At 54.7% G+C, this 26,137-nt stretch overlaps 1 protein-coding gene across 3 annotated transcripts in view; it reads left to right on the top strand.

The window, feature by feature from the left end:
• The window catches only part of ZNF423 (zinc finger protein 423), a 325,408-nt gene that overhangs the window by 83,424 nt on the left and 215,847 nt on the right, over nucleotides 1-26,137 (top strand). The gene's annotated exons all lie outside the window — the stretch shown is intronic.

Genomic DNA, 26,137 nt, shown 5'->3' on the forward strand with positions numbered 1-26,137 from the left:
GGTTTTTCTAACTGTGAAGTTCTGTGATCTGGGGCTTGAGGTTAGAGCTGGCTTTGGGGCTTTGGGAGCTCCTGAGCGGAGGGCACAGCTCTCATTTGTATCTAGCCAGCACCCCTCCTGGTAACAGGCTCCCTGCCTGCCCCCTGTCCCAGGACCCTGAGCAGCTGGCTCTGGCTCCATGGGGGTGCTGGGACCAGTCCAGCCTTGTAAACGCTTGGGCCTGAGGACACCTACAAGGGAGTCATTTTGTCCAACCCCCTCCTCTTTTAGATGTGGAAACTGAGGCAAGAAGAGAGATTTGCTCCGGGTCAGTAGTTCCAGAAATGAGGTGTCAGGCCTCAGGCATATGGACATATAACATTTGAATGGTTACACATCGAATTTGTGATTTTGTGGTCATTTGTGACTTAACGATGCTGCTAACGTCATGCAAGTGAGAAAATTAAATTGGTGAAGTTTTAAGTAATAGTACACAATACTTGGATTCAGCAAGCATCATGAAGATGGTTCACAGATGGCTGAGATTTGGGAAACGCTGGTATGGACTGAACAGAGGGCAGTGGAGAGCTGGCACTCGAACCCAGGTTCCTGGACTCCTGGTCCAGTGCCCTTTCCAGCAGGGTCTAGACACTGCTTGGAGAGTCTGAAGAGTCCTGCCTGGGTCCTGGCTGACCCAGGCTTGGGCACTGTTGTGTCTGTGGGAGTCCGAAGCCAGAATGGTGGGGGTGCTCATTCTCAGGAGGAGAGCCTGGTGGTAGGGCACACCTTGGGGTTGGCACTGGGAAGGGGAGCGAAGGGGGCTATGTAGCCCCTGTCTTATCTCCGTCTATGTGGGGGCAATGCATTCCCCATGGTTGGAGGAAACACAATGAGATTAAAGGCTCCGTGTCCCATCGGGCACCCTGGCAGTTGTGGGGTGCATGTGCTCAGGCTTGCCGCCTGTTCTGAGGAAGATCCCCATGTGGTCCAAAGCCCTGAACCAGGAAAGCACCGAGCCTGATGGCGTCCATGGAAGGTCCTCCCTCCTCCCTGCTTTCCCAGGGGCACTAGAGGCGATAGGACAGATGGGGACAGCAGTGGGGTTCCAGAGGGCACTGGCAGTGCTTTTGGGGGCTGGAAAGCCCCAGAGGGTGCATCCCTGGCAGTGAGGTGGCTCTGGTTTGCAGAAGGCAGGGGCAATGCCAGGGGCTGTATGGGTCCTTGTGGTCTGTAGTTCTCTGATTTGTGGGGCCCATTTCCAGCCAGGAGCTGAGTGTGCTCTGTGTGCGTGTGTGGGAAGAGACGCGTGCCTCCTTGTGGGTCCTTCTGGGCCTGGCGGCTCCATGGTGCCAGTCAGCTTTGGACTTTCTGCTCGGCGATGGGGCAAGGGAGGGCCAAGCTGCTGGGCATTGGATCATCCACAGCTGGGCAATGGATTATTTGGTTTTTTTGGCCCTTTTTGATGATTTTTATAGTGCGTGCATGTGATAAATTGTCCCTCCCAATTTTGTTAGGCTTGGGCCGTTAACGTTAGCTTGTATTCCCTGAGCATGGGGCTTGTGAGATGGCGGCAGGACACAGTCAGTTTTGGAGGCAGTCCTGGGCGTGGGGGATGTCACATTCGTCGCACACTTCCTTGGTACATGCCAGGCGTGGAGTAAATGCTCTGCCTCCAGTATCACTGAGCCAGCCCGACGCCCCGATGCGGTGGGTGCTCCTTCCAGCAGCACCTCCAGCATCTCTCCACGGGCTGTGTCAGGGGCAGCCATCTGGTGGAGGACAGGACCAAAGGCCTGGCTGAAGCTGCTTTACTGTCACGCTTTTCATTAAGCTGAGAAAATGTCACTTGGCCGCATTAGGGAATGGGGGCAGGTGCCAGGGAAGATGATGGGGAGCAAAGCCGCCCCAAGCCACCCTTGGCACTGCTGTTGAGAATTGCTGTCCTCATTTGGCGGAAGAGGGAAGGGGGTTTGGAGCAGACAGTAGCGGAGCCGCAGTCCCCAGCCAGTGAGCCGTGGAGCCTGGACTCGAACCCAACTCCTCCTGCAGCCAGAGCCTGAGCTTTCACCTCGGCAGCGCCTGGCACGGGGAGGTAGACAGCTGAGAAGAGACCTGAAGGCACGGCATTGTAGGGGCTTCGGGAAGGTCCCTGGCATTATGGGACGCAAGGTGGCCACGGAGGGCCTTGGCTCACCAGACCAAAGGAATGCAGGGTGAGGTGAGCAGGGTGGGCTGGGAGTATCTTACCAGGAGGAGGGCAGGGCTGTAGGCACCGGCAGCTCCTCTCTTTGGGGGCCCAGCCAGCCCAGTGGGGGGCCCAGTGCAGGCCCCGCACCTGCTTTGCCCGGGCTCAGGGAGTGTGATGGAGAGACCCGAGGAAGAGGCAGAACACAGTGCTCTGCTTACCCTTGGCCTTCCCAGCTTCCCCGCCCATGGGGACTCTGTGGCCACCGCCCCCAGGGACTGGCCTGCTCTGTTGTACCCCCGAGTCAGAGCCCTGACAGTGATGGAGAGCCTGGCCTGGCAAGGAGGGGACAGAACCACCAGCTCACAGCAGTGTCTGTCCGGGGATCTTGGGAGGAGACCCCTCAGCTGGCAAATCCGGGGCTGCTGAGAGCGGAGCCCAGGAAGGAGCACGGCATCCAGAGCTGAGGGCTGGGGTGCCTAGTAGGTGCACAGTTTGAAATCATCTCCCGCTGGTTTTTCTCATCCATAAAATGGATGGTGAGGGGTCAGTACCTATTAATGAGACAGTTTAAGCAGGAGACGTTCTTAACCTATTTTCAGTCACACATGCCTTTGAGCGGCCACTGGAAGAGGGTGGATTCTCTTCCCAAACACACAAAGCGTTTTGCATGGGATTTCAGGGGACTTCACGGATTCCTCGCTCTCCCCCCTCCCCTGTCTTCTCCCTGCCTTGCCAGGCTATGGGTTCAAACTCCCTAGGAATGTGAAACCCTTTGTGAAGTCCCCACAGGGGTGGGCGGGTGGCACAGGGCAGGGGCTGCCGTAAGCTGCCACCCAGCCACAGGGGCAGCTGTCCGAGGGCACCGGCCGACTGGCCAGGGCACCTGGGCCTAGAATTGCCGCATCATTTGAGCTTTTAAAAGGGAAACCAGAAAGCTGGATTTCATACGAAATCATCAGATTGAAAAAAATATAGGAACCATATCTTCTTAAAGAAGCTTTATTGATATACTTTCCCTGTCATGCAGTTGGTCCACTTAAAGTGTACTCTTCAGTGGATTTTAGTGTATCCGGAGATATGTGCCTCCATCTGCACAGTCAACCGAGGGCATTTTCCTGACCTCAGAAATATATCCTGTACCTTAGGAGTCACCCCATATCTTTCCATCACCCCAGCCCTAGGCAACTGCCAGTCTGCTTCCTGTCTGTGGATTTGCCTATCCGGGACGTTTCTTGTAAATGGAATCAGAGAATATGTAGTCTTCATTGACCAGCTTCTTTCATTTAACCTAATATTTTCAAGGTTCGCCCATGTTGTGTCAGCCCTTCTTTCCTTTTTATGACTGAATGTGCTTCTGTCGGGATATGCCACATTTTGTTCCTCCAGTCACGTGTTAATGGACATGTGGGTGGTTTCCACCTTTTGGCTGCAGTGAATAGTGCTGCTGTGAACTTTGTGTACAAGTTTTTGTTTGAACATTTGTTTTCAGTTTGGGAGTGGGGACATATACCTAGGAGTGGAATTGCTGGGGCATATGGTCACTCCATGCTTCACTTTTCGGGGACCTGCCAGACTGCTTTCCACAGCTGCACCATTTTACAATCCCACCAGCACGTACGAGGGTGCCAAATTCTCCATATCCTCACCAGCACTGGTCATTTTCCTTTGTAACATTTTGATTTTTTATTCTAGCCTTCCTATGTGAACTGGTGTCTCATTTTGGACAACTCATATTTTTGAAAAACACTGTTCAGGACAAATAAAGTCCTGCCAGTGGGTTTCAGCCTTGGCCACCGGTTATGATGTTGCTAAGTGTGGCTTTATCAAGCGACCACTGCCTAGGCCTGACGTCCCAGGCCTCTCTGTTCCCTGCGCCCCCCCTTCTCCAGCCTAGCCTCCCTTCGGTGGTCGCTCTCTTCCCTCAAGCCCTTTGGAACGAGATCTGTAAGTGCCAGGTGCCAGGATGGTCGTGAGCCCTACAATGTGGGTTTTAGGGAAGCAGCCCAGCCACACTGCGTTTGAGCTGGGAGTTCTCCAATCTCAGTCTCACTGGAATCTCCTACCTTTCCTGGCTGAGTTTCTGGACAGGTTGGGCTTCCTTCCAACATGGCTGATTTGGACCAAGCCTGGGGGTGCAGTGGGAGGAGGGTTTGGAGGGTGGTCTGGAGATACAAAACAGTTAATTTGTTAACAAATGCTCATTGTCAATTCCTGGGCAGCTTAGCCAAGTTTATTTCTGGCGTGGTGACAGACACGCTTGTGGTGGGCGAGAAACACCGATACAAGCAGTTGTTTGCAATGGCCCAAAGCCTGAGACCTCATTGGTGTGATCAGAGTGTTAGGCCTTTTTGCCACGTGACAGGTCTCATTGTCCTGGTTCATGGAGCCCTCACTCCCATTTATAAGCTGCTTCTAGGAGCCAGGCCTCCTCCTCAGTGCTTTTCACACAAGGAAACTGAGGCACAGAGATGCTTGTGACTTGATCAGGGTAACACAGCCAGGAAGTGCAGAGCCCAGATTGGAACCCAGGCAGGTTACGCGTGAATGTAGCACCTACTCTGTAAGTGGCAGACCCGCGGTGGGAAAGTTGTTCCAGGCTCTTCATTTGAGAGCGGACGCAGTGGCTAGGTGAGGGGTCAGCTCTGTGTCCTGGTCCTTCCTGGGTCAGGTGGAGAAGCCTAACCAGCGCCAGGCCTCCTGGTTTGCTGCCGGGAAGGAGGAGAGTTGCATGTTTTGAAGGCCTTGCACACATTTCCCATCTTCAAAGGCTGAGCCTGGAAAGCATTGGGCCAGGCTCTCTGCAGGGACTCCCGCCTGCCTGAGCCCAACCCGCCTCCCCATGGGCCCCTGCTGGGACGTTGCTGGGCGTTGGGCGTGGGTGCAGTTTGCAGGGGGAGGCTGGCGTTAGGACTCTGGGCTCTGGGACCTGCTCAGGTGGGAGATTTGAGTGCTGGCTATCAGATGTCCTGGGGGCCCCTTGTAGAGGGGTGCCAGGGACCTTAAGTTTCCCTTTGACCAGGTTCTGGGTAAGGAGTGGGGTAGGGAGGGTGGTCAGTGTTCCACTCCTGACAGAGCTACAGCCCCCTCACCCCCTGCACCCTCCAGGTTTGGATGAGTGCAGTGGATGGAAATGTCCAGAGACTGCAGCCTCTGTGCAGCCCAGCTTGCACTTCTGAACCTTCTCAGAGCTGCCTCCCCCCGCCTCCCCTCACCCCACTTGTGTTTTCCTAGAGCACGTATTTATTATTTCAACTACTTCACAGAAACTCCACCCGCAACGCTGTACTTCTGTACACTTTCTGTTCGTATTTCTCTCGGCCCTTTTTCCAGCTCCATCTGAGTGTGCACAAACCTTCTACCTGGGTGAAGTCTGGGTGAAGGGCCAATGGAATCCATGGTGCCCCCGTGAGGCCTGAGCTTCATGTAACCCCCGTACCTACAGATCTTTCCGTCTCAGTAGCTGCTGGGGTCACTGGGTGGATGGGTATTTCTTTCCTACACACCTCCCCTATTGGACACCTGGGCTGCGTTCAGCTCGGGGCTATTATAAATAATGCTGTGACTGACGTCTGCGTGCAGGGGACCGGTCTTTTTCTCCTTTGGAATTTTTCTTAGGGGCTCCCAGCACCTTTCAACTTTTTCTTTCGATCCTCAGATCAAGGCTGGAGAGCCTTTCCCTATCTCCCTCCTCCCCGCCTGGCTCCTTCCAGTTCTTTCCTCAGTGACCTCCTACCTGGCTCATCGGTGAGGATGTCCTGGCCTCGCTCTGTCCCCACCGTCTGGTGGCCAATGCCGGCAGCTGCCCAGGCCCCTTTGGCTCTGGCGGGCTTGGCAGTGCTGTCCACCCCTGTGCTTAAGCCCCCAACCCAGTCATTTTTCTCGATGAGGACCAGGGGACAATTTAAAGGAGCAGAAAAGTTCTAAATAGATGTAGAATTTCCCAGCATTTTAAAGACTTATGAAATGCGTTTTTATGTGGGGCCAGCTGGGGAGTTTCTCATTAGCTCTGCTGGGGCATCTGTGGGGAATTGAGCTAAGTGGAGCCAGGCAGGCTGGGGAGGAAGACTTGGTGGCCCCGAGCTCACCGGGGAGCGTGGCAGGCATGCGCCAGCTGGGCTGCACGGTGGAGCCCCGGCCAGGCCGGCCCGGCCTGTGCCTTTGTTAGAGCTGCTTCCCCTGGCACAGGAGGCCTCAGAAACCTTCAGGTGGTGACTGGAGCCGAGAAGTGGCCACTCTGTTACCATGGTGAGCAGCCCACGAGGTAGGGTATCTGTGCCCTGTATGCACTTGTGTGTGTGTGTGTGTGTGTGTGTGTGTGTGTGTGTGCACCCAAGTGCTGCAGCCCTTACTCATTCCTCTGGGGGCCCTGGGGCCTCTGTGCCCCTCCGTGTGACATCCTGGGCCGCTAGAGCTGACTTGGACCAGTTCTCCGAGGGGGATGTGGTGTTTCCTGCCCACCCCTTTCCTCTGGCTCTGGACCAGCCAGGGGCCCCTGCTGGGCTGCACTTTATGTCACTTCCTTTGTGTCATGTCTGCCATGCACGCGTGTCCACGTGTCCTGGGTGTGTGCGAGGGCGTTTGTGGTGTCTCTTCTGACTCCCTTTTCCTCCCCTCTGTCCTGGCTGATGGTTTCGGTTTCATGTCCATGGAATAGGGCTTGTCTTGCTGATTTTCGCCTCTCTGGGTGAACTCGGGGCTTCCTCAGAGACAGGGTCTCCGTGCCATTTGTCTTGTACCTGTAGTCTGGCGCGCAGCAGCTGCTCTGCTATCATACCCTTGCTCTGCGGTGAGGTAGCCTGCTCCAGCCCTGCTGACTCGGGCCGTTCACCCCCATGAACCCCCTTCTCAGCCCCTGGCTGCCCCCTTCTCCTCTCCTGGTGCTGTTGGGCTTTTCAGGGGCGTCAGTAATGTGGTCCTGGTCCTGCTTTCTTCAGGCTTGGGTGTTCCCTGAAGGTAGGGGCGTGTCTCAATGGTATCTGACCCTGCCTAAGGCCTGAGGACCCACTGGGGTGCTGTGGAAATCAGCAATCCTTTGGTGACTTGAAGCCTCGCTGTAAACCAGGGACACAGTGAAGCGTGTCTGTGGGTGTGGGCGTGATGGGACATTGCTTCTCGTGACTTTGGGGACGTCTCCTGTGTTGTCCAGGCGTGGTTTACACCAGGTCTGCTCAAACTTGATTGTTCATGTAACTCTGGTGATCTTGTTAAAGTGAGAATTCTGACTCACAAGTGGGGCCTGAGATTCTGCATTTCTAATCAGCTCCAGAGTGGCGTTGATGCTGCCAGCCCACACAGTGCCCTGGGTACCAAGGACTGCAAGGGTTTGCTGAGTTAAGCCCTCTGGCCTGCTCCTCTTGGCCTTCATCTGGCTGGGCTCTCTGCTCTACGAGCTCATCCTTCGAAGTGCATAAAGGACACCTCCTCCAGGAAGCATACCATGATAGCCCTGCCATAATGTTTGTGCCTTCCTTTGTGCCCCTGAGCCTTGGGGGTGGCCCTGATCTTGGTTGGCCCTTTGCTTGGTCATGATGTTCCTTGTTTTGGGGCCCAGTTCCCTTGCTGCTCTCCTCACTCCTCAGGCAGTGACCATGTGATTCTTTGTGCTCCCAGAGCCTAGCCCTAGCTTGGTAACTGGCAGGTACCTGGCACATGTTTGCCAAGGTGGAGAACTTCACCTCTGCCTGTTGGCCTGTATTTGCCCATGGCAGTTCAGGGCCAGATCTTTGTTCACTTAGTTAAAAGCAAGAATTGGGTTTGAAGTCCAGATGCTTATTCGCTGTGTGACTTTGTGTAAGTTACTTAACCTCTCTGTGTTTCCATTTTCTCATCTGAGATGGGGATTAGTGTCCTGCTTCCTAGGGCCTCTGTGAGGATTATATGAGGGCATCCATGTGGGTTGGCCCTAGCCCTCTAGGGTGGCACCTGGTGCTCTGCTCTTTTATTCTTGCTATTGAGACCACACTGAGGGAAGTTTGGATCAGGGCTTAGCTCTGAGCCTGGATCTGTGCAGTGACAGAGAAGGCTCGGATGGACCCTTCCTTTCCTCCCTCCCGTGCCTCCCCCCGTCTTGACTGGCAGTCCCTGGGCATTGCCACAGTGGGTAGGGAACTCTTGCAGGGCTGAGGTGAGACTGAGTCCTCAGGGACCATCCTCTCTCATCTGACCCTGGTTGCTGGGGCATGGCTCATTTCCCAAGTGGAAAAGCCAGGGTGGGGTTGGTGCGGGGTGGGCAGGGTCCACTCTGAAAGGCAAAGGTCCTGAGGCTGTCATGGGATCAGTTTCCTTCCCTGGGAGGGGCTTGGTGCAGACTGGGCCGCCATGGGTCAGTGCCCAGTGGGAAATGGCCAAGGTCAGCCCAGTCATGTCGCCTGGCTGGTCCTGGCTTCCTGGGCGGGCACTCTGCCGGGCCCAGCTCCAGGGGTGGGTATGGTCAGTGCTGTGGCAATCCACGGAGATTAGGCTGTTGTCATCTCAGCTGATATTCCCTTAAAATCCTGGAGTGTCCGGGCAGGTGTGAGGCAGGTGTGGGTGTGCGTGTGTGTATATGTGCGCGCGTGCGCACACACACAGACACACACACACACACACACTCTCCATGTGTGCACAGGCTGCACCTGGCTAACTGATGCCATTGTTTCGATCATTCTTTCTCCCTTGGTGTGGCTGAGTGCTTTAACCGCTGGCTGCTGCCACAGTGGTGAGAGTTAGCACGTCAGACTGATGCTGAATCCAGTAAGGAGGATGCATTTCTGCCTATGCTGTTCTCTTTCTCAGGGCTAAGTGCTTTGTAAACCCTACGAGTTGTGGAAGCAGGGGCAGTGCCTGATTTGCTCCCTGTTGTGTCCTCACAACTAGCTCGTATCACAAGCGACTGCAATAACTGTGAAAAAGTACTAACCATCTAGTGAGCATTGACTGGGGCCAGGCTGTGCACCTGACAGCACCTTCTCACTGAACCCTCTTTAACCGCAGGTGGGAGGAAGCATTGTTCCCATCTCATAGGTGCGTAACTGAGGCTCCGAGGTGGATAGGCTGGTGCAGGTTTCACAGCTCGTTGGGGCCAGAGCAGAGATTTGAACCTGGGTTGGTTTTGTCTGAGTCTAGGACCCGCACTCTGCAGTTGCTAATTCGCAGTGACTGGGATTTAGAGGAGATGTCATGTGTCCTTGTGGAAGGGCATCCACCAGGATGTGCTAAGAGCCCTGATGCGGTCGTTATAGTGACGCCCCATCAGCGAGAGGCCACCGGGGCCAGTGTGGGAATGCACGACTGATGGTGGGCACGAGTCTGAGCGTGGTCTTCAACAGTGCACGCGTACACACAACACACACTCGCTCACAAACACACACAGGCACACGCACACTCACATGCACACATTTACACACGTACACTCATACGTGCAATACACAGGCACACACACCTCAGTGCACACACTGGGCATATATTCACACGTACGTACTCCCCAACAACACGTACTCTCCCTCAGTGCACATACAGTCACGTATGTGTTCCTCCAGACCTCACACATGCACACACACCCACAAACGTGCACACAAAGAAGTGTGCAGACAGTCACACATGCACGCATATACAGTTGGCCCTTCGTATCTGTGAGTTTTGCATTGCGGACTGCAGATTGGAAATATTCAGAAAACAAATCCCAGAAAGTTCCGATAAGCAAAACTTGAATTTGCCGAGCAACACGCTGACTCCCTGAGATTGACGGGATGTGTAGGCAGACCCTGCTGCAGTCTGTATGCACAGAGACTACAAATGCTCTATACAAATGCTCCATCTTAGGTAAGGGCTTGAGCATCCAAGGATTTGCGTATCCGTGGGCGTCCCGGAACCAGTCGCCCGCAGATACCAAGGGAGGACCGCGTGTGTGCCCACACATACCCAGTGCACATATGCACATGCTTACACCCGTGCGCACATACCTGGACATGCGCACACGTGCCCCCCACGCCCATCGACACCCTCGGCTTGCAGATGGGCAGCGAGAGCCGCTGCTGGGATGTCTGTGCTCCAGGAGGAGAGCCGCGCTCCCACCAGGCACTCGTCAGCAGGCCCAGCTCGTCTCCTTGCTCTTCATTTTCTTTGGTTTCTTTGTTGTACCCCCAGGGCCTCAGACATTCTTTCCATCCAAAGATTCACACTCCTGCTGCTGGGCCCCGGGCTGGGCTGACCGGGTGCAGACGCAGAGGCCAGCGCCCATCTGTCTGCTGGCCTGCACGGCCAGCTCTGGCCCACAGGTGCCCCCACCCCCAACTTGGACATGACTTCATTTCCACCCTGCACCTGCCCCTTTAAGAGCCCAGGGGCCTGGTGGGCCTGTCTCCAGGGTTGGGCTGGGGAGGCTGGACAGCTGTGGTGGGGGGGAAGCTTTGTTAGCTCCCAGGGGCCTCTTGGAGCCCGAGCAATGCTGGGGAAACTGAAACAAAGGCCGACAATGGCCTCCTTCCCTCCCTGGGCGGCTGCGGAGCAGGGCCTGCATGGGCGGCCTCTGGGGGCCCCTGTTATTTCCTGTGCTGGCTGCGGGGCTCCTGGCCAGCCACAAATGGGCAGGAAGCAGGCTGGGCATCTCCTCCCCACCCGCCGGGCTGGCCCTCGCAGGCCAGAGTAGCCGCTTCTGTGAGCGGGGCCAGTGCGGCGGCGTGCCTGCTCCACCATCCGCTGCTCCAGCCTCGGCCTCGGCCTGCCCGGCTCAGGTCTGCCCAGGCTTCCCGGGAGGGGCCCCTGACCCCAGCCCGCCAACCTCTCCCTCCTGCAGACCCCACGTGCTCCCACCATCTGTGCTGGAGGCCGTGTTTCTGTTGCCCGAGCCTTTGCGGCCAGATTGCCGCACCCACAGAACGGAGGATAAAGCTGGGCAGGAAGCAGTGTATTGGTTATTAATCACCTCATCTGGGACTGTGCTACAAGTCAGCTTAGGTCTCGTCTTACGGTTTGGGTTACGTTTCAGGTTAAGGTTAGGCTTAGGGTTACCAAGCCCTAAAGACTCAGAAGACAGGAGTTGGGACGCAGGTTTGGAAGCACACACACTCTCGTTGGAGTCCTGGATTCACCCCCAATGCGTTCATCACCTTAATCACAGGAGTCTCCTTGCACCCTGCTAGGCCAAGGACCCAATGGCGTCCTGCCCGCCAGGACTCAGCCTCGAGGGACGAGACAGTGAGCCGGTGAACACTCAGCAGTGCTATCGCTTATTAGCTGTGAGGTTGCCCTTGCTGAGGTTCTTCGCCTTCCCAGGCCTGTTTCCTGATCTGTAAAGTGGGGAGACTGAAGCCCCACCTGGTGGCATTGTTCTAAGGATACGTCAGAGCGCAGAGCCTGGCACACAACAAACACCCAGGACACGCCAGCTCTGGTGCTGATGAACCAATGAGGCGAGGTGGCCCATGTGTCACAGGGCAGCTACAGTCATCAGGGAAAGAGCTCATTGTCGGAAGCCTAAGGTGAGGCTCACTGTTCAGGTGAGCTTCCTGGCAGCCTCGGCCCAACGAGAAATAGGCTGGGGGGCAGCGTGGCCGCCTCCATCAGATCCAAGTACTCAGGACACAGGAACGTTCAGCCCTGGCACTAAATGATGAGGAATTTGCTGTGTGCGTCCTCATTAATCATTGCGCAAGCAACAGGCGCTGTCTCAGTCACAATGTGGCACACGGCACAGACTCGTGTTTCCAAGAGGTCTTTCTTAAACGGACCCTGGAAACACGCTCAGGGCCTCAGTGCACACCACAGCCGTGCGTTACACGCGGGGTGGCCTGGAGGGATCTGAGCAGAGACTGCGTCTTGGCCACCTGCTCAGGTTACTTTCCTAAGTGCCTGGTTAAATGCGGTCACACGGCTTGCTTTCATGTAGGACCTCTGTGCCAGTGGTCGCCCGCCGTGAGTCTTGCGGGGTGGCTCTTCAGTGCTTTAGACCTCAGAAACCACCTCCCTTTTTTGGAGGACCACCTATGATCCCCAATTTGTGGAGTCTTGGGACAGTTTGGGAAGCTGTTTCCATCCTTATGTTTTGAGCTCAACAGCTCAGGTCTCCTCGCCGACCATGTCCCATCTCTTCTGCCCAGACTGTAATCTGGCCACGGTTGGAATGCTTGGGCCTGAGGGTTTTTATCCAGCCACTCCCCACCCCTGTTCACTTTTTCAGGATTTTCGTCTTTCCTCATCTTATCGGAGTGGAATCCAGCCTCCAGGGGGCAGAGTCAGGGTGACTGAGGCTCAGAAAGGTTAAGAGACTTAGGGTCGGGGCTCCTAATTCAGTCTCTCCACAGACACACACACGCCTAATGCAACCCCCCGCCCCAGACACTCAGCCCCTCTCTGCTCTGCACGTGTGTATGAATATTGTTCTATGCCTGACACATAAAGCCCTGCTGGAGCCCCTCCTGCCCCCTCCCTCCTCCCAGTTGGCTGGACTGTGGGCCCCCTGAAGGCCTGCGGTGGCCACTTGCCCCTGTGTCTGGCGGGCGCCCTATGGAGTTTCCATGGTGAGCTCTCCTTTGGGGGCCCCTGTGTGGGACTTTCCATCTGGGTGGAAATCTGACCCGCAGGCCTGGGCAGGAGGAAATGCCTTCCCCAAATGTGGAGAGACAAAGAAAAGAGAGGCGGCCAGCCTGGGATTCTAGCCAGAGCCCCTGACTCCTACAAAGCCACAGAGCCGGGGACCCCCAGGGGCCTGGGGCCAGGCTGCCTAGGACCCGCCCCTTAGGGAAGGCCACAGCTGCGCCCCGTGGCATGGCTTTAGGGGCTGAGTGCCCTGGACCCTGTGGTCCTGGCCTTGACTTCGTGTGTGTTTCTACTTGCCCGAGCAGTGTGCTCCTGCAGAGATCAGGGTCAGCTGGTTGCTAACCGCCTGGGCAGGATTCGAACTCGAATCTCTCCGTCCCCAAGGCCCATTGTGCTTGTCACTCTGCCCCCTCGTCTCCCTCAAACAGGCATTTCCACAGGCATTACCTCAGTGGATCCTTGAGCAGTGCTTTGACCATAGGTGTTATTGTCGTTCCTATTGTCCATGGGTGGAAATTGAGCCTCAGAGAGGCTGGGGGTCTTGCCCAATGTCACACAGCAAGTGTGCGGCAGAGCTGCACTGCAGCACAGTCACCTAAGCCCGTCTTCTACCTTGCTGATCACAATTTGTGTGCACATGTCAGGTCATTGCTAGCTCATTTAACGTCTCCCTGTTTAGATGCACACATATTCCAAAGAGGGCAACACCAGTTTAAACAGGGTGTTGCAGTTAGTGCGGCTGCCTGCGTGAGCCCAGGATGTGGGGGACCCCTCATGGGGCAAGTGGCTGTGACTCGGGGGTTTTGAGATGTGTGTCTTCATCCCTCGCTCTTGAGGTAGGAGCCTAGCAGCTCACAGTGTGTCCCCATCCACGGCAGCTGTAGCTCAGGCCAGATGACGGTCTGGCCTCATCGGCTAACTTCAGAATCTGGCTCCCGCCCCCTCATCCTGACACCAGGGATGGGCTTGTGTCTGACCCACTGGTTTGTGAAGGGACCACAAGGCTGAAGGGTGGAGCATGTGCCAGTGTGCAGGGGCGGGGTGTGTGGTAGGTGCTGAATTGTCCCCATCATGGGTGGTACCCTTGGTCTCCCCCGCCCCACTTCCCCTGGGCACCATCCCCAGCCCAGTTCCTGGGGCCTGGCCAGATGTCAGATACCTGCTCAGGCCATGGCGAAGCTCCCCTTCAAGGAGCTTGTCTGGTTTCGGGGAGATTGGCCAGTCTGCTGCTTACACCTGGCCCCATGGGGGCTCAGCCAACCAGCACCCCCCATCCTTAGCCTGGGCAAGGGGACGGCGGGGCCTGGGCACCTGGGCCTCCTGCTGCTGGGGAAAGGGCCCGTCACCTCGTGCTCTGCAGCACCATGACCTCCAGGGCTCAGGTCAAGGTCTGGGCTGGTAGGTTGGACGGCAGATAAGGGGGAGCTTAGGGAGTGGGGAATGGCTGGAGCACTGGACTGGGAGTCCGGAGCCCCACGCTCTGGGCCCAGCTCTGCGGCTAGCCAGACTCGGGGACCACCAGGAGCCTTGGAGGTCATGGTGCCCTGAGGCAGGGTGGTCCCAGGGAGGGTCTCACTGGAGCATTTTGCTGGCAGTCGAGACTGGGGTGGAGGACTCAAGCCCAGGAAGGGTCTCTTACGGGAGAGACCTGTGTGCTGCGTCCGCATTCTAACCCCATGCCTTTGCTTGGGCTCTGCCCGCCTCCCGGAATGCCCTCGTCTCCCCCCGTCACCTACGCAAAGCTGCATGTTTTTCAAGCCCAGACTCCTGCTGCCCTCTGTGAAGCCTCTGCATGTGTGTGTCCTGGGGGCCTGCTCTTTCCATGAAGTCCCATCCTGCCCTTGGGGAAGGAAGCCTGAAGGACCATGTGCTGGCTTGTCCCTTTTCCTTACCTGTTCATAGGCTCCATCTCCCCTGCCGCTATGGACCATTTCTCTCCCTCCCTGCTAGTAACCCAGTAATGAGGCTCAAGCCGTGCTTTCTTCACTGGGGAACAATTTCTCAGGACGTATATCACCAGGAAGTGCTACTGAATGTCTAACCGCCTTCCTGGTTGCTGCTGGATGAACCTCAGTGCTGCTATTGCAGGGCCGCTCCTTGATGGCGTGTGGTGGCTGTGAGCCTGAGGTACTGCTGGCAAGATCCCGACAGGCTTCATTCTGTCAGTCAGAAATATTCTTGAGCACCTACTAAGCGCGGGCACTGTGCTAGGTGAACAGGGCCGACAAAGTCTGTGTGCAGTCCAGTGGAGGAGACGACGCCCAGCAAAGTAAATGCAGAAATTCGTATGTTTTCAGTGGGAGGTGGCCCGTTGGAGAGTGATGGGGTGTGGGCAGGAGAGGGCCGTCTGGATGGGGCGGTCAGGAAAGCCTCTGTGCCTGGAAGGGGCAGAGCGGGTGTGAGTCATGCAGGGGTGGGAACGGTGTTCCAGACGTCCCCGCAGTGGGAGTGAGCTGGGCTTGCTGAAGAAAGAAGAAAGGACATCCCTGTGGCTGGACCAGCCTGAACCAGGGGCAGAGGGAGGCAGCAGCTCTTGTAGGACCTCGAGTCGTAGTGGGCACTGGGGGTTTCGCCCTGAGTTGAAGGGAAGCTGGGACAGCGGGGGGAAGGCCCCCTTTAGCTGTGTGTGGTAAGAGTGTGTGTGGTAAGAGTGAAGCATGTGCTCATCCAGGTGAGGGATGATGGGGGCTGGGACCAAGGTCAGGAGGTGAGAAGAGGTCAGAGCAAGAATTTCTTTCGGAGGCAGGGCCAGCAGAATCGGTGGCTGAATTGGGTGTCCGGAGGAAAAAAGGAGCAGCTGGCTGGCTGGAGGTGCCCTTCCTGTGACGGGGGTCTGGGAGGAGCCCCTCTGGTGCAGACGGTGGCGGGGCTCAGGAGTTGGGCTTTGGCCATTTGTCTCAGATGCCTCCTAGGGGTCGGGTGGGCACTGGAATGATGGTCCTGCGACCTGGGGAGGGTGGAACCGGGCATGTATTTGGGTGTCACAGCTGTGTAGTTGGTGCTTGGAGCTGGGACGGACGCGCTGCATGGCCAGTGAACCCGGACAGAACAAAGGAGCGGAAGTGTGCGTCCGGGCAGGCGTTCAGCACTGAAGGTTATGTGATGAGGAGAGACTGAGATGGCTGGGTGGTCAGGGAGCTGGGAGGAAACCCAGATGGGCCAACACCCAACGAAGACAGTCCTCAGGAAGGAGGGGTCACCGGGCAGGTATGAAGCTTTCCAAGGTGGGGTGCTATGACCTTGCTGGACCCAGCTCTTGCTATAGACACGGTCAAGTTGCTTGAGAGTCGTGCAAATGGGACGGAAGACCAGCCGAGTGGCTCTCGTGCTTGGCGGGAGCCAGAGCTGCTAAAACAGCCTTTGCTGGAAACATTCTGGGGCAAGAAGAGATGGGGTTCAGGGGTTAATGAAATGAACTCTCATCTGCAGACTGGCCCATCTGGGGGTATCTGTGCCGAGCCCCCCTTCCAGGCTCCCGCTCGAGAAATGTACCCGTGGCCAGTCCAGGGGTGGTGTCTGGGAGCCGCAGACTGTCCGCGGCGGAGTCCAGCTGTGAGCGAGCCCTCAGTGCTGAAATTGCCAGCCCCGCACAGCCCAGAGCCAGCCCGAGGAAGTGGGCCAGTCGCACCTCGTACAGGATTAAAGGGATGTGTAATGGATTAAAGATCAAAAATGTTAATTAAGAAATGGTCTTTTCTAATAAGATGCCTTCAAGGGCACAGGCCTGAAAAGGAGGGGCTTTCTCATTTTGGCAACACGGTTTCTGTTGTAATGAAATTGGTTCACAGACAGTGGGGAGGACCCGACGTAAGTCTCGTTTTAAAGACATCTCCATCCAAATTAATTAGCACTAAAAAACGGAGGGCAGAGCAGAGCGTCAGGCTGGCAGGCAGGTGTGTGTGGACTTCAGAGAATTCCATCTGTATCCCGGTGCCCCCCGGAATGTTGTCCGAGGGCACGTTTCGGGGGGCCTTCGTGGGGTCTGGCTGCTTCTGGGGTTGAGGGATGAGGCCTGGTTGTTGCTAGACCTAACTCGGTGGGGGCTTACTGTGTGACTTTTGGCTGTTCGTGCCCCTCTCTGATCGTTCCTCTCCTATCTGCCTTCCCCATCTGTTGTATCAAATAGACTCTTAGATATGAGTGATTTGAAAACTCAACTCTCCGGGAGAATCAATGAGATTTTTGCTAAGGGATCATCTGATCTTTGTGGGCCTCATCTGGCCGTGGTGACTCTGTGTCCTGTTTTCCCAGGCCTTCCCTGGGTGCCAGGCTGTGAAGTCCCCCAGCTTGTTTGAATGCCTCCCAACGGCACCATAGCCTGACAGTTAAGAATTGGGCTCTGGAGTTTGCCAGGTCATAAACTTGAATCCCAGCTCAGTCCCCTGCTTGGGACCTTAGCTTAGTCACTTGACTTCTCTGAGCCTCAGTTTCCTCATCTGTAAAATGGAGCCAGTGTTCCCTGCCTCGTAGCGTGAAGTGTGAAGGGAGAGAAGCAAGCGATAAAGAGCCAGGGCTCTGAGGGAGGGGCTCGGTAGGCAGAGCTGAGGCTGGGGCTTTTACTGCTAAGAAGCAGAGGAATCTATGTGTCAGTTCTAGATGGATCCTCATGTGGAGGCTGCCAGCCTCCCCACCGCTCAGGCCCTCCAGGGTGCAAAACCTCATTTTACAAGAAGCCAAAGGAGGGGAGGTCATTCAGAGCCTGGGACTTGTTCTGAAGATTTCAAGACTTGAGAAACGTGTGCATGAAATGTCCTCGATTCAGGACTAGGACGTGCTCGGTCTGACCAAAGCCGTTTGCCTTCTTGCCCAGCACAGATCTTGTCTTTCTCCGGCTGTGGTGTTGGGAGCCAGTGGGAGAAGGGAGAGGAGGCCCTCACTGTCCTTTCTCTCCGGTTGGCAGTTCTACACCCTCTGTGTCTTCCTCCCACTTTGCACTTACTGTGGCTGTAAACCCTCACTGATTTTTTAAAAATAGAAAATGATTCTCATTGTCTTATTTAATGATATTTGCCTTGAATTGCATTTTTGTCTTATATTAATATCACGACTTCTGCTTTAGTTTTTCTTGTATCTGCCTGCTGCTCCTTTTCTTAGCATTTTTGCCCATTAAAATGTTTAATTGTGGTAAAACACACATGACATAAAATTTACATCTTAACCATTTTCAAGCGTACAGTTCCGTGGTCTTCACGCTGTTGTGCAACCATCACCCCTTCCAGCTGCAGAACTTTCTTCTCACCCCAAACTGAAACTCGGTCCCCATTAAGCACCAATTCCCCCACCCCCAGCCCCCCAGCCTCTGTCAACCTCCGTTCTGTCTCTATGAATGTGATGCTCTGTGTGCCTCATATAAGCGGAATCACACAGTATGCATCCTTTTAGCATAATGTCCTCAAGGTTCATCCACGTGGTAGCAGGTGTCAGAATGGCCTTCCTTTTTAGGGCTGAATAGCATTCCCTGGTAGGCACAGACCACATTTTGTTCACATAGTCATCTGTCGGGGGCACCCCGTCAACTTGGGCTGCTTGATGTTTTGGGGAAGCGCCACACTGTTTCCCTCAGGAGCCTCACACAAAGCCTCGTCTGTGGGCAGAGTGAGAAGGAACCTGGAGAGCGTGGCCTTTTTCTTGTCCTGATCTGGTAAAAGGAAACCAGTGGCAAATGGCCGAGCTTTGTCCGGTTCTCTGAAGCTGGGCACAGGGCGAGGGTGTGGTGAGGCTTCCTCGGTGGAGATGAGGGCCCGTGCCAGCCCTCCTGGCTTTGGCTGAGATGGAACCCGCCCTCCTTCCCGCCACGTGTGGCCGTGAGACCGAGGGACCCCTCCCTGCCACACAGCGCGTTCCTGCCTCCCTCCTGCCCCTGAGCTGGCAGCTGCCTTAGCACCAGTGTCACTCAGAGGACAGAGGGAGCTCTCTCAGTGACGTTTGGTTGCCAGACGTGGAAATGGAAATGCTTTAAAGCTCAGACCAGCGTGGGACAAATGGTGGAACAGGAATCATGGGATGAGCTGGTCTGTGGTCCAGTATCTGCCCTTAGTGACACAGATAGGGAAGAAAGGGTTGGATTGGACCTGACCTTTAAAAAAAAAAAAGGAGAGAAAAGCATAAACACAACAGTCAAGACGCACAACCCAAGGTCCCACTTAAGGAGCTGGTGAGTCTTGTGGAGGTGACGTGGGCAAAGGAAGCCAGACACGAAAGAAACGCACTGTATGTGTCTGCGTGCCATTCAGCACTGGACAGTCACACCTGGCTGTAGAGGCCGGGCAGTGGCCGGGAGGGGCGCGTGGGGCCTGCCAGTGCTGGGGACATCGCCTGTCAGAAATCACCACCCAGTAGGCTCAAGATTCAGTTAAACCTCGATAGAAAAGGGACATGAGAGAAAAAAAACACACAGGAAAGAAAACATTTTCATTTTGGAAATACGGAGTTTGTGGGCTCTCTGCTTAGCTCATTTCCCCCAAATTATTAGAGTCATACATTCCAAAACCTGTCTTGGGCTTGGCTCAGCCTGCTTTTGGAACTGAGGGTGAAGATATGACACAGAGGTCAACGCAGGGAGCCCCGAGGGCAGAGGGCATTGGGGGACCCTGTGTGTCCTTTGATGTCCTGATGGCAGTGGTGTGGGCAGGGGCTGCGAGCCCTTCACTCCTCCCACGGCACCTGGGAAGTCAGGTTCAGGCCCTCATGCCAAGGAAATTGTTCTGGAATGGGCTCTAGGGCACCGTCTTTTCTGCTCTTCCCGGCCTGGTCTTGGGTGACTCGCTTGGCCCCTGTGAACCGGGGTCGTCTGGTCTAGACGTATGGACAGCCTCACAGAATGGCTGGGAAGCGTGGACGGTCTATGAGCCAGTGAAGGGCTGCCCGCAGGCGTCTGTGGGGGCAGTTCTGTCCAGGTGGCCATGAGCCCCCCCCCCAGCCTGGGGGAGGGGAGCTGTGCGGAGGGGCAGGTGCCGCCTGGGCTTACATCCTCAGCGGAGCCACTTCCTGGTGGGGTATGACCCTGTGTAGCGGTTTGGATTCCCAGGTCTCTCTTGGCACAGCTGGTGATTGTACACGTAATGCGCCTTCAGGGGTCTGAGCACTGGGGGCTCCGCTTCTGGATCTCAGCCCCATTGCTGAGTGGGCTTTAAATAGGAATTTCTTCATTCATTCATTCATTCATTCATTCATTCATTCATTCTCTTGTTAACCCTTATTTGAACACTGTTACTGTGCTTCTGGGTAGGGGTGTGCCAAGATGAATATGATTTGGAATTAGCCGCTTAGTGGGAGAAGAGAAGGGTGAGAGGCAGGGAGGGGGTGTAGCATTTTCTCAGCAGCCACTGTGTGCCTGGTGGGTAACAAGGGGTTTCTGTGTGCGTGCTGAGGAAACCAAGGCCCCAGAGAGGTTAAGTAACTTGCCCCCGGTCACACTGTATTTTGGAGGGAAAGAGCCGTGTGTGTGTGTGTGTGTGTGTGTGTGTGTGTGTGTGTGTGTGTTGGAGGGGAGGTGATGGTAATGGCACAACGTGGGGAATTTGGGGAGACGACTCTTGGTGGAAACAGTATATGTGGCAGATGGTCTGGGGAGAAGTCAGCCAAGGTGCGGAGACCTCAGCCACCTCCTGCATGGGCTCTCCTGACTCCCAGTGGGGAGACTGGCCTTTCCTTTAAGAATCGGATCCATGTCCTGTCTTCCTGGAGCTGTCCCTGATTTCCCCTCACAGTTTGTGGCCTCCTCCTGTGTCCCCATCACCCCCTGCTTACTTACGCCTTCTCCGTCATCACCTGGGTTGTTTGTCCCTGTCCTGGCTGGATGAGGAGGGACGTCCTTGACAGAAGGACCATGTCTTGGCCCTCTTTGTGTTCTCCACGCCTGGCACAGCTGGACCTTCCTTCTTTCCCTGCTTTCTCCCTCCCTTCCTCCCTTCCTTAGATCTGGAAATTTATTTACTCTTTTTTTTTCTTAATCCCTTGCCCTTTTTCATCCAGCTCCCTCACCCCCTCCCCTCTGGCAACCATCAGTTTGTTCTCTGCATATATGAGTCTGTTGCATTTTGTCGTTTATTTTGTTCTTTAGATTCCCCATATAAGTGAGCTCATATGATACTTGTCTTTCTCAATCTGACTTATTTCATTCGGCTCATTCATTTATTTCATAAAAATATACTGTGTGCTGAGCCCTGGCTTAGGCACCGATGGTTCCGTGGTCAGTAAGGGATGTGGTCCCTGAGCCTCGGAGTATAGGCTGGAGAGGAAAGCTGTTGTGAAAAGTTCACTCATCAATCCATCCACCCACCCACCCGTCTATCCATCCATCCATCCATCCATCCATCCGTCCATCATCCTTCCGTCTATCTTCCATCCATCCACCATCCATCCACCATCCATCCATCCATCCATCCATCCATCCGTCCATCCTTCCGTCTATCTTCCATCCATCCACCATCCATCCACCATCCATCCATCCATCCATCCATCCATCCGTCCATCATTCTTCCGTCTATCTTCCATCCATCCATCATCCATCCATCCATCTGTCCGTCATCCATCCATCTGTCATCCATCCGTCCATCCATCCATCCATCATCTATCCATCCACCATCCATCCATCCATCCACCATCCATCCACCATCCATCCACCCATCCATCCACCCATCCATCCATCCATCCATCCATCCATCCATCCATCCATCCATCCACCATCCATCCACCATCCATCCACCATCCATCCACCCATCCATCCATCCATCCATCCATCCATCCATCCATCATCCTTCCGTCTATCTTCCATCCATCCATCATCCATCCATCCATCTGTCCGTCATCCATCCATCTGTCATCCATCTGTCCATCCACCCATCCACCATCCATCCACCCACCCATCAAACTTTAGGCACTAGGGGTTACAGTATAAGCAAGTCAGAAGTGATCCTGGCCCTCACGGAGCATCCATCTCGGTGCGGGAGCCACGACCAGAAATCTGTCTTTACGCACAGTGCAGTGAGAGGGAATAGGACTCAGGGGCAGGCTGCAGTGGGGCTCCTGGCTCTGCCTGGGCAGACAGGGCAGCTTCCTGTGGGGAGCTCTGACGCCTGAAGGAGGACTCCTTGAAAAACGGACTTTACACTTGGGATGTCTGGTACCCAACTGATTCCAAACCCACACTTTCAGAGTTCAGAGCACAGTGGTTAAAAATGAGAACGTTTGGTATGTGACAACTGTGTATGCGTTTGCCTCAGGGCAGTTGCACGCTTTAAAACAGCCACGACCCAGCAAAGCTTCTTGCTGACCCAGAACTTTCACAGGCCATGTGCTGAGGGCTGCCTTGGTGTTACCCTCCAGCCATTTGCTGGCCGTTGGGTTGCATCACCTCCGTGGTCCAGCAAACTTCCCTTTTATTGGTGTTTGAAACTTTTATTGTAAAATGAAACACAGATACAGACACTGCACAAAACAATGTCAAACTGAGTCAATTCTTACAAGGTAGGACACCTCCTAGGTCTGGAGATAGAACCTTGCCAGCCACCCAAAAGCCCCATCTGCATTCTCCATCCTGGTCACAGCCCCCGTCCTCTTTCCAGAAGTAACCAGGGGCCTAACTTTTATGGTAATCACTTCCTTGCGTTTCTGTAAAGTTCTGTCACCCAAGTGTGCACTTGTCAACACTACACGTTAGTCTTGGAGTGTCATTCTTTAAAGAGTATGAGGCAGTACTATGTTTTGAAAGGATGATTATTTTTAAAATCCTTTAAAACAAATCCCTGAAGTGGATCCTTCTGCTGTCTAGGCTCCTGGATAAACCACTCCCACTGTTGGCAGGTGAAGGTGGGGCAAGAAGAACATTCTAGTGCCTACCACATAGCGGGCGTCCACTCAGGTTTTGACGGGTGGCTGGACGAGCCAGCGAGGTTTTACACTTGTCAGGAAAAGAGGTGACGCAGTCCCGAACCAGGGTGACGATGGCTGGAACGGACCGACAGGGTGAGGGGAGGAGTGACGGGCAGCTCTGAGTGAGGAGTGGAGCACCTTTCTTTCTTCGACTTGTCACCTGTAACCTATTTCCCCTTGGGAAATAACCTTGTACCTGCTGTGGCAGGTAAACCTGAGTTTGCTGTTGGGGCTGTCCCTGCCTCGCACACTTGTCTTTCTTCGTGGGAATTGATGGCAAGGGAGTGTTTCCTGTGGAGTCCGGCTCCTCACCACTCCACCCACGGGGGCACTTGGAGGCAGGTGGTCACTCACTTTGAGCTCCCAAGAGGCTTGTGGAAATGTGCTGAATCCTGGAAGTTACGGGCAGATGAGTTCTGTGGGGTTGGGCCATGTGATTTTAAATTACTGGGTAATGAAACCGTGTTGACCTTTGGCGTGGGCTATGCCGTCAGCACGTAGGGCTCCTCGCATCCTGGAAACTTGCTTCTAGTGGGTGAAGACAAAGCCACCCTCTTCACAGGAGCCATTTACCTTGCAGACATTTCCGAAGCCCCTTGCCAGTGGCAGGGAAGATGGCAGTGACCACGTGAGCACGTTACGAAGGGCTCTCTTCCCTACAAGTTCGTTAACTCCCAAGTGAGGGTACAAAGAAGGAGAATATGGGAGACGTTAACGGAGCAAGTTATTAAGTTGAATGAGTGGTAAGCATCAGAAACCCCTGGAATCCCCAACAGAATACTGGAAGGCAAGAAAAATGTGACTTTTGAGTTGGGAAATTCGTGGCTTCATTTATGCACAAACATCGATGGAGAGTCTGTGTGCTCTTTGCTGTGGAGGACACACAGGAGCTGGATACGGTCCCTTTCCTCCAGGGGTCACGTGTGCCCAGCCTTGCACAGTAACGCTGCACAGTGTAAGGGGAAACTGTCATTGTAGAGCGTGGTACGTAAATGATAAGAGAAACAGGCCACCCAAGTACGAGGCGAGTCATTTAGTGTGTATTGGTGACGCGGAATGAGAATTCTCACCTACGGTACTTAAGCCTGGAGCCCAGAGCTGTGACATATTTAGGTGGTGTTTCTGCCTTTCACCAGGACTTAGGCTTTTGAAACACCCCACGTGCTTTAGGCGATAACTCAAGTGACCGTGCAGCCCCATGGTCGGAGGTTCTGAAGCCTGGTCATGTTTACGTCTGCCCTGCCCCCCCCCGCCCCACCTCACTAGGGACTTGTTGCCAAAGGTGCTCACAGGTATCCAAGCTCAACTTGTAGGGAAGAGAGCCCTCCAAGCTCAAGATGGGTGTTGTCCCTATGTTTTCATCCCATAAGCTGGTGGGGAAGACGACCCTGAGAGACGGTGGCGCCCAGAGTGGGCTGGGACAGCCCAGACGCTCCTTGCCTGGCCATCCGCCGGACCCGGGGAGGCCTGCCGATTCCCTCTCACGCAGGCTCTGGCTTCCCGCAAGGCTGTCCCTCAAAGACTGGCTTATCGTGTTGTCTTGATTCTCAGTGTGTATTTGTCATAGTCTCACATTTCTGAGATCCGGAAGTATTTTCGTGTCCATGTATATGTTTAATGAAATGACTGCCCTCTCTCCCTCAAAAAAGCTGTCATTTAGTTGGCGTGTGTCATGCATTCTTAGACCCAAGGGGCTATGGTAGCTGCTGATGAATGGCCTGGGCTGGTGCACACTGCCTCCCGGGAACCAGGACCTCTGGGATGTGAACACCTAGCCCTACACTTGGGTGCTTATGGCCGTGGCATGTGGGGGCTCCGTCTTTCCGAGACACAGACAGCGGAGGCGGTCAGCAACGAACGGACAGCTAGTCTGTTCCGAAAACCCTGCACGTCGAGACTCTCCCGTTGCCTCTGTGAGCGGGCTCGGCCATGATCTTGCTTCCCTCCCTCGCTCGCTCCCTTCCTCCCAAACCTTCAACGGCTCCCTGTCCCTTCCACCTCCAACGACCGTGACCTGCTTCCAGCCTGGCCCCTCCGTCATCATTTCTGTGTCAACTGGCCACTCACCCAGCTCCTTTCCAAGCGTCCTAATCTCCGCCGAGGAAGGGCTGTCTCTGGCTCCGCTTTTGATCTGTGGAGTGCCTAGAGCTGGTCAGGGGCAGGCTCTCCTTGCAACACTTGTTGGCTGATGAGTTGCTGTGGTTGCAGCTCAGAAATGAAATCTTTCAGGCATTTCGTAACTGTCAGCATCCGGGCAACGCAACCCAAGGATTAATAGGAGTTACAGGAGAGAATGCAACTCTAAGAATGGCTAATTATTATTATTATTATTTTTTAACCAACTGCAATTTACAAAGGGTGCGTAGAGGGAAGGAGGCACAAAAGAGCACAGCCTCTAAACGAGGGTTAATTAGAAGTCTTCCCGATAGCTAGTGCTTCATCAGAAACAGAACAGCATGTAAATAAATCTAATTTCCCTCCAACTCAACTCGTCACAGGCTTAATTACAGCAGCCACAATGTGTGCTTGTGTGTGTTTTTTTCATTAGCGAAAGAGGGTCGTTATTAGCCATGTCTGGTAAGAAATTATCACGAAGAGCCCGGTTCCACCCTCGATAGGTGTCCTCAGAGAGCAGAGAGGAACTTTCCGTGTGAACTGAAGACTTTCCAATTAAGGTGGCTTGGAGGAAGCAGGAAGCGGAACTGTAAATTAGAGAAAGATTACAGAAAGGGAAAAAGCGGGCTCACGGAAGGGTTCTGGGAGCCTCCGCTAATTACTGAGTGGAAGAAGAGTTCCCTCTGGGGGCGGGACCCTTTTTCCCCCCATTGTCACTTGTCTGCCCCAATATCTTGGGTCTCCAAGACCCCTCTGGGGTCCTCTCTTGCATTCTGCCTCCAGAGGCTGAAAATGAGACTTGTACTGGGGGTGAGGGGGCGGGGTAGGTCTTGACCACATCCACCCACCTCTTTCAGGTGGCTTTTCATACCTCTCTCCCCCTCCTACCCAGGGGGAATGTTGGGGGTGGGGGAGAACACTGCCACTGACAGAAAGATTGCCACACTGGACGACTGTTGCAGTGAGTGTATTGTTCCAGAAATAAATAGCTGAAAACCCCAGTTAGAAATTAGTTAACACAAAGGAAGTTGGACCCTACAGGCCGAGTTCCAATTGTCTGCAGGAAGTGCCCTACCCAGGGGGGCCTTTGAGGGAGGATTTAAGTCCATTCTGCCTGGCACTCAATGCACAATGTTGGCAAAAAAGTTCTTTCTTTTCTTCCGCCCCCCCCTTCCCTGGCCCCCTCCCCAGACTCCCTCCCCTGGTCCCCTCCCCAGTTCCCCGTCCTCAGTCACCCATAATGATCACATCTCTCATTCAGCAGCATTTGCATTTTGTGGTGCTAATAAACCTGTCACGATTCAGAAATCGAGGCGGCTGCCCGAGTTCCATGCACGTGTGTCTCTGCTGTATAAGTCCTTGGCTGTCCTGCAGGGGTGGCAGGAGCTGGCTGCCCCCAGGCACCGGGCAGAGGGCAGATCTGGCACTTCTTAGAGTGGGAGAGAACCTGGAAACCCCAATCATCCG

Source organism: Rhinolophus sinicus, linkage group LG11 (assembly GCF_036562045.2).
Source record: "Rhinolophus sinicus isolate RSC01 linkage group LG11, ASM3656204v1, whole genome shotgun sequence".
In the NCBI taxonomy this organism is placed as follows: Eukaryota; Metazoa; Chordata; class Mammalia; order Chiroptera; family Rhinolophidae; genus Rhinolophus; species Rhinolophus sinicus.